We start from the raw sequence: 14,270 nt of genomic DNA, 5'->3' as shown, positions 1-14,270 counted from the left end.
TGAGGAGAGCTGCGGTTGATGCCCGAGAACAGCAGAAACCGGCCGTCGCCGCTTCAGCTACCACTCGGCCGAGTCCTGGGGCTCCGGCATATTCCCGTGTCGGAGCTTGACCACGAGGGCAAATCAGTTCCGAGGCTGTCACGGTGTGGCATGCCAAGCCGGTCCCCCGTGCCCCTAGTCTGACTTTTCTGCATGGGTTGCAGTCAGCCGAGAGAGCGCCGACGGCTTCAGTTAATCTGTAAACGGAGAAATGCGTACTAAAGAAGTAATCGTGTGGCTCCCCCGACACGTGCAGTTTCCTGCAGGAATTTGCAAGCATGCGCAGGCATAATCTTGACCCAGGTATGTACGCTTACATGCAACTATAATTTTACGTAGCCTACAATAATGCATAAAATGAAGAATATTAATATTTCGCTGCCTCTCACGACTCTTGTTCTCATTTGTTCTAATACTTTAGCTTTTTATTTCAGTAAGAAGTGTGGAGCAACACATCAGCACTCTTTTCATCTCTGTCAGCATCCAGTCTTCATGGGTGATGATTCAGCCATCAGACTAACCTCAGATGAGATACGCGTTTGCTAGAAAGAGTAAGGTATTACTTTTTATGATTGGAAAAGAGTAGCGTTTGTTCATCGTTGTCCTTAAATGATCTGCCAGGGAGCAAGGCCCTCCTCTTGGCCTACGAATCAGGATCAATGAACTCTAGAACTTTTTTGAGTGGTTTGACACCAGTGCTTTATGGGGTGACTTGTCAAACATATGAAACATGACAGCTGTGCACTTGTACCTCAAGTGCACAAACACAATAGATCAAACATTGCAATTCTGCATCTGTCTGCCATGGTTTCTCTGGCTGCCTTTTTTTCCTCTTGTTCATTCTGAACAAGTTGGGCTTTTTGTATCCATACCAGCCTTGGAAGCTGAATGTTTCTCTCTCATTTTTAACAAAAACTTGTGCTGGGCGTGAATTCCAGTAGTTATTGCATAATTTACAAGTAAAAGAGATACTTTCTAGCTAGCCTTTGCCATCTTAGGATCTGAAGTAAAGTTAATCTTTCTGATTCATGTCTCACAGTTTTACAGATTATTGTTTTGGTTTTCTTTACATCAATGCAACATATAATTTTGAGTTGTTTTAAGCCGAGACTATTAAAAACAGTGTTACCATGGTAAGGTCTTCCACCCAAATGAGTAACCTCACAAAAAAATATCTCACTGCTTAATCATTGTTGACACTTGGAAACAACAAGGTTTTAACTAATAGTTCTGTTGATGATGCATGAATGTCAAAAACTCATTTTGCTTTCCACTTAATTAGCTACATAAAACTAGTAATTAAGGACAATAGAGATGTATGTCTCTAAATTACAGAAGAAAGAGGAAGAAAGCACCACAGTCCTTTTTCAGAAAATAAACTACTATGTTAAAACAGGACAGTAAGTTCTATAAGCAATTTAAATACTAGTTTTGTCTGTGGTGATCTTTCTTCTCTTGTACCTTCTTCAGTGAAAATAATGTCATTGATGTAGAATGTATCCCAGGTTGCCACAGGGGGTGTAGCTAGCAATTGTTTTATTTAAGGATTTTTTTCCCAAGGCTTTTTTAAAGCTTTCCTTTGCTCTTATTTTTCCTACCGTAAGAAGTGTTAAAGAACTGTTTTTTATTAGGCATTTCCTTCAGAGAAACAGCCCTGGAATCTCAGTAGCAGAGAGTGATGTAAAAAACTTCAACTTACTTTCTCCTTTTCATGTTATTTTTTCTGTATGTACGTACTTGCCCTTCTTGCATAGAATTCTTCTGTAAGGCTATTTGGTGAAATCAATGAGAAGCTGACCTAAAACCAGTAAAGTTGGAAGGGTGTTTTTTTTGCTAGGCAGGTCATTTAAGAATAAGAGGAAAAATAAGAGTGATGCACACAAGGAAATAACCTGTTCTTTGGACTAGAAAACTGAGGATCTGACAGTTCCTTGGATGCAAAGCAAAGATCCTGACTTTCAAGGAGTCTAAAAAGCTAACCAGTGAGTTTGCCTCAGAAACTCCTAGAACACGTGCTGGAAGTCTTCTTACTTATTGGGAATTCTGCTTGAATAAGGAACATAGCTTTCAAGTAGTATCCACAGCAGATTGCAAGGCTTGAGGGAAGAGTCAGAGTTTGGTGAGACTGGTTAAAATAAGTATGTAAAGATTGAAGCAACAGTCTGCAACCTAGTTGCCATAAAGTTTTGCAGATTTTTTTTTTTCCATTGTGAAAATTGAGTAGAGCCCATGAAGATCCCATTTGCAGTATAACGTTGCTAATTATGTCTTTTCTCAGTAGGACATAGGTGTATTTGTGTTTTTTCATTATGGCAACTACCTGCCCACTTGATACAGACAACGTTCTGGACCAGGGAGACTTCAGTCCAAGAACTATAAGAGTCATAGAACAAGCAGGTTGCTCTCTACTCATTCAACTGCACTGCATGCTTGGTGATCGATTCTTATCTGTCAAGTGCCTTGAGAATACTTTGTCTCAGACATGCATGTGAATGTTAATATGAAAAAACAGTAACTCTCCCAAAGTTTAGCACATCATGGTCACATTAGCTAAATAATGTGAGGCGTGGTGACATATAGGACTTCTGCGAGGAAGGCAATGGCTAGTGCTGGATACTGTTCTCCAGTCTGTAAAATTAACAGTACTGCAAGTGAATGTGTAAGCTCTTTGTGTGGGAGGAAGCAGTGCACTTGCCTTGAAAAGTCATTTGACAGAGAATGATGCAAATGCAGCAATTGCAAGGGCTCTCTCGGTTACCGCTGCTACTGATGCAGGAAGTTAGCTTTGAACTTCTTTGCTGAAGGAGAAATAAACCACGCTCATTCTGAATAATTGATCACTGTTGTCCAAAAGAAAAAAAAATGGAAAAAAATAGGTTTTTATAAAATGGTATAATGTTTTTTCCATTTATTGCTTGTGAGACAATGTTCCGAAGAAAAACCTGCTGCTATCCTTTTTACATGATGAATATTCTTTGCGGAACCTTATTAGTACGTCTGGTGCATGTCTCCTTTGAAAGTTACACTGGTGAGTACTAAATTGAACTGAGGAAAGCTCGGTCTCTTTGTGTTTCTGTTTCTTTTGTCTCCAACAGGAAAGGCTGCAACTGGAATATAAACAAAAGTATTTTTTTCCCTGAAATGAAATGTAGGCAGCTTTGGCTATCCGACGGTCATTCACTTTCTGAGATTCCACTTGTAAGTGATCTAACTTCAACTGTTAAGCAAGAGATTCTTTCGAAGCAACTGAAATACACCTTATATTCCTGATTTCTTAGCTGGCATTTTGAATAATTGCTTTTTTTTCTTCTAACTATGAATTCTAAAAGTAGATCTGTGAACAAAAGTGGTATTACTGTTGTTTTCTTAAATGAGGTCATTTTGTTTTGTTTTGGTTTAGAGTGCAGCTCCACAAACAGTTGCATCAGCACAATTGAGAGGTAAACTAGCAAAATGGTAGAAGGAGTTGGGTGAGGAAAAGGGCAGGAACCTCTTCAGCTTTGCTGCTGGAAAAATTGTAATGTGGAACCATTTGTCATGTTAAACCTCAGTCATGTATTAAATGAATCTAAATATTATTCTTAGTTTCTGCGTGTTAATTTCATAGAAGTTATTTGAAAAACAAGGTATGTTATATAAGTAAACTTGATTTTCTGCAGAATACAATTATTTCTTTTTATGTGCTTATGGTGTTTTTAGAAACATAAAGAGCAGTGATATTATGCTCTTTGATTAGAGAAAACCTGAAGACTTCTGACTGGATTTCTAATGATTGTTCTTTTAGTATTAGAAATGCAACCTGCATCTGGAAGACTCTAGAACAGTAACAATGTTGTAGGTCGTGTAGAAAGTTCTGCTGCTGGGAAGGAATGGGATTTTTAATTAAATCAGTGGACTAGACCATTGGGGATCAACTGGGGACAAGATGAAGCAGACAGCTGATAAATATGTAACCTACTGGCTGATCTCGCTTGATGGCAGAATTAGGATGATATTGGAGCCAGTCTGTGCAGAATTTGTCCCTTTTAGCAGCATTTACTTTCAATTACTTTGGGCTAAGTGCACTTTTACTTTCTTGTGAGTCATTACAATTATAGGAATGTAATCTTAGAAGTCCTGATTTGTATTTGTAATCAATAACATCTGTAATATTTATGATAACATTACAGTTAGTGCTGTGCTTCCTGGTGTAACGATGCTTCTCCTATATATTTAAGATGACTCTCATTTGTTTAGATACAAAGATACAGCATTTGCAAACATTTAAACACGGCTTGTCCTAAATAGCCAAAAAGGTGGAACTAAATTCCCCAAATAATGAGATTTATTCTCTATTAAAATTGAATTATTTCTCCCATTCACATTTGCCATTTTTTACACTTTAATTTCCAGTGGTGTGCTGTGGTGTCTAGCTCTGCTGTCAGTGACAGACAGCAAAGTGGTTGTGAGTTTACACTGACTCAATAAATAAGGTATCCTTCCCTCCCACTATTTAAAGATTTCCCTCTTTCTGGCAATGCTAAGTTTTCTGTATATAGTCTTTGGAAGTGGGGGGAAGGAGGGTGTTGTTTTTAGATACTTGTCTGGGTCTAAATACCATGTACGAATTTAGAATTAAAGTAGCAATTTGTAGGGAAAATGTTTTTCTCGAACAGGCACGAGCCACACTGCTAGCAGATGTTTCTTTAACCTACTACATCTGACAGCATGGCTAGAGAGCCGATGCATGTAGCTTTGATGACACAAGGTTTGGTAACCATTTGGGTGTGTTCTGAGTGTGATTTTATGATGCAAGGACGTTTGTAGTAGACGGTACTGAAATTACATATTGCATCTTGCTGTAATGACTGGGTAGCATGTTCAGGGAGCAGTCCCTGTAACTTAATGTAAACTTATGTTCTTGTATCCATTCAAAAAGCCAGGAGAAAGAGACTACTGTTTCTCATCTTACAAGTACCGAGTGTCCTGGAGGTCACTGGGTGCCTCTGGCCACTCAGCCTGTAAAAATAAGGCCTTTTTTAAAAATACTCCTAAAAACAGATTTGCAGTCTGATACTACCTTCCTGGAAATATATCTTTAAATCTCTTTATAATGTTAAATAAAATTTGCAGGGTGCTTGGGGATTGGGATGTAGGATTCTCTACATATTTACTGCTGCTTTTGGACTGGGGTTTTCCTGAGCTTTCCATGGGTCTGTAAGGAGGATGAGGAGAAACGCATATTTGTTTAGGCAATCCTGGATTCCTGCTGCCAGAAAACTGGCCACCACTTGTGCAGCAAGATAGCCTGGTCTCATCTATCAGCTTGTATCAGTGCATACCTCTTCCTCTCTCAGACTGAAAACAAGTGGTTGCAGGGAGGGGGGTTGCTGCTGCCATCACAGGTCATCTAGATTTCAATACTCAGCCCTCAGCATTTTTAGGCTTGAGAAAAAGGCCTCTCACCGTTCTACGCTCTCTCCATCCTCTCCTTATGAACATACAAAATGTGTCAGACCTGGTACCCTCCACTGTAAAGACAGGTTCCCATGTTGAAAGTGAGGACTTTCTCTTCTGAGCCGTTTAGGTTTCTAAAGGTCTATGATTGTATTAATGACATGTTGGAGTTGGGAAGAACTGGTCATATTAAAAGAGAAGAGATTATGTGTTCTGGTTTTGCTCTACACTGTCTTTTATTTTCTTTTCCTCCTGTTTTCCTTGTGTCTTTTCTTTATGCAGTTGTATTTAAAAATATGTCATTTATTGACTGTTGTTTTGGGAATGCTGCCAGGTATGGCTGTAGGTTTGGGGATTTGTCCAAATCCTGTTAAAGTCAATTGAATGTAATGACTCCACTAGCCTTCAATGGAGATAAATTGAATTCTCTGTAGAGTTTGCAAGAGCTGGCCAAGTTATCTCAGCATTTTAATTTCTGTACTTTTTTGTATAATTCTTGCAAGACAAAATATTAACATTTTGACATCTAAAATTCCTTCCATTGCTTCTGTTTAGTTAAAAATATGTAAGATGTCAAGCACAGGAAACCATGTTAACAAAAAGTTGCCAGTTAAAAGTCCAGCTATAGCCAATATAAGTCACCTTCTGCACTACATTTTAACAGTCTAATTATGTGATAACATAAAATTTAAAAACAGTTACCCCTCACTACATTTTTTTCAACAACCACAGGTGATGTGTAACACTGTTGTCTCTATGCTTGACAGTGCAAGAAGAGAATGTCCTTACCTATATTACAGATTACATGTATGTTAGGAAATTATACACCATTTGCATTAGTTATTGTGAATTTAATGCATTGTTAAGGTGTAAAGCGAGTTGGTCGATTCCTGCTGTTGTGAATTAAACAGTGATAATGAGACAATTGCTTAGAGTTAACTTACGGTATTAATTATTTTGCTGACTGATGATTAATATATTACTGAAAAGAAAAAAAATGTTATGCATGCAGAAACATTTATGAGTTTTCCTCGCAGCTTCTGATTTACTAACATTGACCAAAGACAAATAAATAATAGAAATAATTTCCAAATAGGGATCCTACAAGTGATTTCATATTCTTTTTAGAATACTTTGAAGACAAACTATGTTGTCTTTTTACTTGTACCTTTGTGTTTGAGGACTGGTACAATTGTAAATACAATCAATTCTTAAGTAGATAATAGTCAAGTGAAGAGCTTGTATATGCCTTGATTATTATTATTTTTTTAGAAATCTAATTGAGAAATGGTAAACTGCAATCACCTTTAAAAAGTACTGTACACACAAAGAAAAAAAAATAGTTTGTTCGAAGTGAAACTGAAGAGTTACTGCCCTGGATTTGTTGTTACCTTCTCCCTTTGGTGTATATTTTTGTAGTTAAGAATCAGATCATGAGAAGCCTTGATCCCTGTAACTTCCACAGCAGTGATAGGGGGGATGAAGTACTGTGTTCTTGTCCAGGTTATTTTTTTTATTGTTACAACATGCAGGAATTCTTTGGGACAGGCACTGTGCAAAAGTCAGATGAAAAGACTGTTCCTGTTTTAAGGAGATTTATTGAAATATGTATTTTTTTGAAGAAAGATTAATTACACAAGGTGCAAAGCATTACCTGCTCCAGCACCTGGCTTCATGTATTTTTCCCTATGATAACTTGACATATAAGAGTTTGTTCAGTGCCCAGATAGCCTGTACACATGAGCATCAAATTTACTGAATTCTGAACATCATGGACTTGCTGCATGGTATGTCTGGCACATCCAGTGAGTGAGAGATGTCCAGTTTAACACTCAGTGCATATGTGTGGAGTACAGCGTGTCCAGAACACATCTGACTTGTGCACTGCAGGACATGGCATTGGACTAGGACATCTTGGTTTGCATATGTGCAAGTACTGTTAGCCCAAGATACTTTGAATCTGAAAATTCCCACTTTCAGTGGTGAGATTCCTTTTTCAACTGGGGCGTAATTTCCACGTAGAAAAAGAGGACATTGTCAGAGGAACTCCAGATGTGTAATATCCATTATTCAGCAAATCAAATGAACAGGTGCTGAAATGTTGGCTCTTTAAGCAGTCCCAGTAGAATTATTACAGCAAAATGTGTATGTTTACAATAAAATAAATGCGCAATACTGGGGAAAAAAAACCCCAACACATCCCAGATCTTGTAATTAGTGTATATTACAATGCAATTTTTCTGCATTTTGTTCAGTTAGACAGTATATTTGGTGCAATTCACAAAGAGACTTTTCAAACACATTTATAGTGTTTGCATGATACATTTTTATGGTGAAACTCTTCCACCTTAGCATTTTTTTCATATCTATCACATATACAATTAGGATTATTTTTTTATTTTCCTTATTTTTAATTATCCTTGGGCTTTATATTCAGTATTTTTCTAATATTTGTAGATACTTGAGTAAGTCAATCTGAGTGAGTGTTGCTTCTCAGCAAAAATGTATATGGTGTCATTGGAAGTGGAAACCTAAAAATATCCCCCACTTGATCTGAAAGGCAAGATTCAGTTCTGTGTTTTAGCACTGATGTATTTAAATGTACTGTTTCTTCTCTTTTTGTATCTTTCTTACCAGGACTGCTGTCTTAAATCTTAGGTTTGGAAGTTACAGTACAGAGCATGATCTCCTTCATATGGCTAGAATTGCAGACAGGGACAGAAATCTGTTTCTATGAAATAACATGCAGATCAAGGCTTTAGAGAGGGGAGAAATCACTAGACAAGCTGATATCAATGGAGACTAAGAATTAAACTCTAGGTAAGAATCTATAATAGTGCCAATACAAAATTTGCAAATAATTACAATATTAACAAGTAGCACTGCTAAAAGCAGGGTATTTGCTAGAAGACATTATTAGCAATAAAAGAAAAATGAATAGTACATTCTGGGGCTCCTAAACTGACAAAATTAGGACATAAAGTATGTTTCCTTTTGAAACAATATATTACACCACTTTAATATCTACCCCAAAATATGAAATTAAAAACTTTTAATATTTAAGATATACCAATTTTAAAATCATGTAGTTCTCTGAAAAATGTAATTACTACAAGTATTATTGAGTACTGTATTTGAGAACTATGTGAAAAATAATTCCTTGTTTTTGTATTCAGGGTTTTTTTTCATGGATTTCGACAGCAGTTAGACATATATAATGTCAGTGTGCACCAGGTTTCATTGTTTCCTTGTGCTGCTAAGTAATTTTCCTTTCTTGTTTACTCAAGGCTTTCACAGATCAACAGAGGATGGGAAAATCACTAAAAATGATAGACAAATTTTTGCAAAGTCTTAAAAATTGACAGACAAACTATATCGTCTGAAGAAACTTCTTAACCTTTTCAAGCTAATAAAACTGCCATTAAAAGATCTTAATAAACCATTCTTTCCACACTGTAGTGCATGCTGAAAGAGTTAAATGCTGTGCAGCTGCTATGGCATGTGCCAAAGTTTAGGCTGATCTAAGTGAGGCTTAGAAGCTATCTTTAGTGTACAGATGAGTGATACTATCCCAAGCATGCAGTCTGTCTTTTACCTGATGTGCTGCTCCTGAAAATCTGATGCCATCATGTAAAACAAAATACCTAGTATCAACAAGCACTATTTTGTTCTCTACTTGAATTACGCTGATTTTAATTAACAGTCTGAATGTTAAAAAAAAAGCATTGCTTTTTGACCCTTTGCATGTTGAATTGTTGGGATATAATTTGTTTTTAGCACTGCTTGGCACCATTTTCATGCTTTTCAATTGTATGCCATTACAAAGTACATCTTCTTTCATTTTCTGCTGTTCTGACATCATCAAATTCTAGTCACTACCCTGTTCTACAGTGCTCTTGTTGCTAAGAGCCTCGACTCTCAGAAGGCAAAAAGAAGTATGTGCATGTGAAGAAAAGAATCTAATATTATTTCAAGCTTCCTCCTGCTGTTTCTGGTGTGCTCCATCTTGGAGATTAGGGAACCGAGAAGTTACGTTAATCTCAAGAGCTCTCTGGTTTAAGCCTTTGGGAATGGAATGCTTTCTAGACCCTCAGTTTGCTGATCCCAAAGACGCACCCAGGTGCAGCTTTGTTTACTGAAGAGCCAAGGACACACTTAACGAAGCTGCAGTACTGCCTCTGTTATAGTCCTTTGTGCAGGCACATGGGAGGAAAGAAAATGCATGGAGGAATGTGAGGTGGACAGTGAAGGAAGCCAGGGGAGGATGACTGTGGGGAGGAAGAAAATAAAGTGACAGAAAAGGAAAAGGTGATAAGAAAATAGAGGATAAAGTGGGAGAGGGGAAAAAGAGAAGACAAAATGACCTGGAAAAGAAAAAATGAGATGGCGTTCTGTGAGGTCTGTGGATCATATTCAGCACATTTGTCTTAATGCACTTTGATGTTTTGTCATAATGCTGACATGGTACATCGGTGTAGCGGTTTGTAATGCAGCATAACAAACTCAAAATCTGCTGGTTTACAGGTCCTCAATAGCTTCTGGATGGTTATAATCAGGACAATAATACCAATAGAAAGGGTAATGCTGCAGGTGAGGTGTAACTAGATGAAACAGCGTGTGACGAGAGATGAATTGAGAAGACAGGAAAACTGGAAGAAAACTGATGAAGGGAGGCTGATGCAGGAAGAGGTTAGTGACCAGACAGCTTTCCAGAAACATGCCTTTGTTCCGAGAGTAAATACTACCGGCAGAAATGCTATTTCAAATGGGGAGGTGACGGGAGCTAGGAAAGCTACACTAACCGATCTAAGGTGAAAAAGGAGGGGTGTGTTTAGAGGAAGTAAACTAAAGGAGGGGAAAGTGAAGGTATTGTTTAGTACACTGCTACCTAAAAATGTGACAGGATATGTTACGGTGACCTATGCTGGAAAGGTAAGACTCACATTCTGTAGCACTCAGTCTGAGTAGATACAACACAGTATGCATCAACACACAAAACGTGTCTGCTGTTTGGAAAATGAAGATAACACATTTCCTTCAGGAAAGCATACAGCTCAGCAACTGTTAACTGGGTTCATGCAGGGTGTTTAGAAGAAAACAAAGCACACAGATTCACTTTGTTTTTTCTATGCAAATTTTTTGGGGAGAGGGAGGATTTTTTAGAAATGGAATCTTTTTTTTCCTTTTCCATTCACTATTTTCCTGCTATTTTTCAGCTTTTTTGGCTAAAACCAAATTCAGATCCTTTCTTTTCAGTCTCTTTTCAGTCCTGGGCTTTCTGAATTAAATGCTGCAATATTAGCTGCCTACAGTTACTGTGATTGGACTCCATGGGTGGCCTGAGCAATTTTCAGACAATGGAGCTGGTTCTTTTCTCACTCACACCAGTGTAACTCATTGGCTTCAGTGGAGTTACTCTTGATTCACAGTGTAGTGAAAGGAGAATTGTGCTTGCTCTTTCATATGTTCTTTCATCTCCATGGTATTTTTGCTTACATGTATAATTGATTTTCTGGGAATATCTCCTGCTGCTGACAGGTAGACCTATGAACTTCCTAAGATAGAAATAAATTTAAGCATTTTTTAGGTCACTGAGTTCAATCCACTGCTGCTACAACACCGTGTTATATAATTTCTTTCATAAACTGATCAGGCTTTAAACATTCATTAAGACTCTATTCCAACTACAGTTGTCAGAGAGAAAGGTTAGTCACGTCCTGGGTAAGTTCAAAACCACAACTGAAATAGTTTTCAAATGTTCTAAAAGTATTTTCCTTTCTCACATATGCCTCACTTTTCAGTACAGCAACCACGATAAAGGCTTCATTCTTGGCAAAAGTAGGCTCAGCTCTGAGAAAGCAGGATTCTGAAATTACATGCGTACTTAGGAAAGGGTACTGTGTAGTTTTCTGTTCATGGTCACATACCTCTCACAGATTTTAGTGGGAGTTACGAGCAGTCATCTGACAACAAATTTTTACCATACCTGAAGTGCCACCCTGAAAGTAATTACAGGAGAAGCTTACGGAACTGGTGTACACAACTTGGCTGAGGATGGATTACTGCAGACTGCAACTTACTTACATTGGTCTACCTTCTTGTTACCACCCTGTCTTAGCAGACCCTGTGCATTTCAGCAGAATTTGTTCCTCATTTATGGAATTCCTGGGCCTAATTGGCATGAAGCTGAAAATGATCAATATAACCAAGAAGTTTAATTGTAATTAAGGCATAGAGGAAAAGCAGAGTCCAATTTTTCTCTTACATAGTGTCAATAAGATGATTCAGCTGAAGCCAACAGAATTATGCTGTTATCTGTGAATGCTACTGTGATACCTCCATGTCCTCCTTACCTTCCCTATGGTTGTTCAGCATATGTGCCCTCTATTGACATGGAATAGAATTTTATTTTTCACCCTGTGTTCCTCAGTATATGTTCTACAGCTCTCCTTAGCAAGTCCATTGCCTGTACTTCCCTGCTGAAGCTTGGCTTCAGAAGTTGCATTTGTTACTGGGGTGGTTCTTGACAGTTACCATTTAGCGGTGGCAACTTTGGTTTGCAGCTGCTGGAAAATGGAGGCTGGACATTACAAGAGAGTGAGGAAGAGGTGTATTAGTTGTGAAAGCCAAACTGTGATCGCTGTATAGCAAGCAGTGGGCTGTGATGCTACTCTGGTGACTGTTTATCCCACGCATTGGCTACTGTATTTCTGATGCAGAAATAGGTGCACAAGCTGCATCATGCAAATACAGTAATCCTCATACTTTTAAGACTAACTAGAAGTGCTCAAAGTAATTGTGTGGTAAGTTAATGCAACACTTCGTAGGAGTGGTAGAGTACTCTTGGTTTTGTTGGAATTGCTTTGCACGTGCAATACAGGCCTTGTGTGTTTGCTCTGAGGATCTCCTTGGGATTGCTGGACATGGGACATCCAAGGTGAGGCTGCTGCACATACGCATTAACATCCAGCCTGCTGAGATTATTAGATACCAACAATCCCAGATGTACTGGCAGTTCTCAGAATCTTCCTGGAGAACATTTCTGGTTGGAAAAGAGGACAGACAACCAATCTACGGCAACCTGGACTTATGGTAGCCATATCTAACCATGTCTACAGGCCTCCCTTCTACTGCAATGCCTTCATACCCCCATAGCCAGTTCTCTTTTATCTGCAAATTCTCTTTATCAAAAATGTGAGAGATATCCTGCTGTATGCTCACATGGAGAGCAGCTGCCAGCCAGGAATCCTCAGTGCATCACCATTCTCGGCTTTACAGTCAGCAGTGCTCAACCCAGTATGTGTTGTTGGGCTGTTGAAAGATGGCATTATGGCCTCTGGTCACGATCTGCTGTGTACACGGCAACGTGCTGATCATGGGCCAAGGAGAGAGCAGTGAGGCAGGTCAAACTCGTTTCTTTCACCCACGCTGCACACCGGGCTGAAAGAATTGTTTGGTAGGCTGCGTGAGACACAGGCCTGATAGGGAGGTTTGGGAGAGTCTGGTTTGTCTTCTCTGACATGCTTTCTAACCTGTAAGTGCATAATGGTGATGGGTTATTTTGAGGCTTAGAGCTCTGATAGGTGGTCTCTGGCAGAGTTATATGTTCACTTTAAGGCATTACCACTCTCAACTATCTGCTTTACCCTGCTGCTAGGTATTACCACAGTCTTATGGTGGAGACTCCAGGTCACAGGCTGGCGTATTAAAAAGCTGCCTACTTTCATTTTTGTGCTCTGCTAGAATGATCGTGATCTCAGGCAGCTGGGAGAAATAACATCATAAAACACGGCAGCTAAATCTGCCAGAGCTTGTTCTTGGTTCTTAACCATGAGTGGGAAGAGTCCTTGCCTGCACCTGCAGGCCTGAGGACAACCATTCCTGCCTTCACTGCCACTGCAGATCCTCTGTCACTGCAGAGGTCCACTGTTTGTCCATAGTTGTTACAACTTAAGAGGGCAAGCAGTATGTATAAAGAAACTTCAAAGTCAGTGATATTGGACTAAGCAAAAAGTGAGGACTGTTCTTTGGAAGGTGAATTACTGAAGAAAAAATTCTCTTAAAATTTTTATAGTTTATGTCATCTTGAAAGTGGTTTATGATCCCACTATTCAGTTCTTTGGTTTTAGTGGCTGTTCTGTTTCACTAAAACCTGTAGACATAGTAGAAAATAGGTTGAAATCTTCCTTTATATGAGGAATAAAATGATATGACATCAGAGTAAAAGATGAGGGGTTTTATCCCAATTTCACTAAGAAATTGTTTTGATATGATATTGCTGCCTTTATTTGTCCATCTGTTTCTGGAATAGAAGAAGATTGGAAGCAGGAATGGGATCTCCTTCACTCGGCTAAGAATGTCTTGTGGAGTTTTGTTAATAAAAATCAGTTTAAAAGCTGGTCAACCACAAGACACAAGTCCATAGGAAATCAAATTTCGGTAGTTCAATGTCTACACAAACACTTATCTGGCCATTCATTTATGTTCAGCAATGGATTAAGCCAAGATGGTTTGAAACAGTTATAGATGCTGGTGGGCCCTGCCTACCTCCTACAGGTTACCATTTCTACAGCAGGAATGGCTCCGTGCCTCATTAATCAGTACCTGAGTTCCTGGATCTTGCAGACCAGCATATTAAGGTAAGCCAACATGAGTTTCTGTTCAGGCTTAAGCCATAGCATTCCTGCTGTGAGAGACATCTTGAAAGAGAAAATAGAGTACATAGTTGGGGTAGATTTCTTTGTCAGCTGCAGCTTAATCTAGTGTGAGATATATATGAATACCTTCAGCATTTT

At 38.7% G+C, this 14,270-nt stretch overlaps 1 long non-coding RNA gene across 4 annotated transcripts; it reads left to right on the top strand.

Annotated features, from left to right (window-relative positions):
* Positions 1-116: 116 nt before the first annotated feature.
* LOC142036039 (uncharacterized) lies at positions 117-3,627 on the top strand. Of its 4 annotated transcripts, none has more exons than XR_012652048.1 (3): positions 117-342; positions 461-590; positions 3,135-3,627. It is a non-coding gene; the product is annotated as an uncharacterized LOC142036039 (long non-coding RNA). The 4 variants fall into 4 exon arrangements; XR_012652049.1 differs by having other exon boundaries at positions 461-595; XR_012652050.1 differs by having other exon boundaries at positions 138-342; positions 474-590.
* The last annotated feature ends 10,643 nt before the right edge of the window (positions 3,628-14,270 follow it).

Source organism: Buteo buteo, chromosome 10, assembly GCF_964188355.1.
Source record: "Buteo buteo chromosome 10, bButBut1.hap1.1, whole genome shotgun sequence".
In the NCBI taxonomy this organism is placed as follows: domain Eukaryota; kingdom Metazoa; phylum Chordata; class Aves; order Accipitriformes; family Accipitridae; genus Buteo; species Buteo buteo.
Note: the sequence above shows the minus strand (reverse complement) of the source record. Positions and strands in the feature narration are given on the sequence as shown.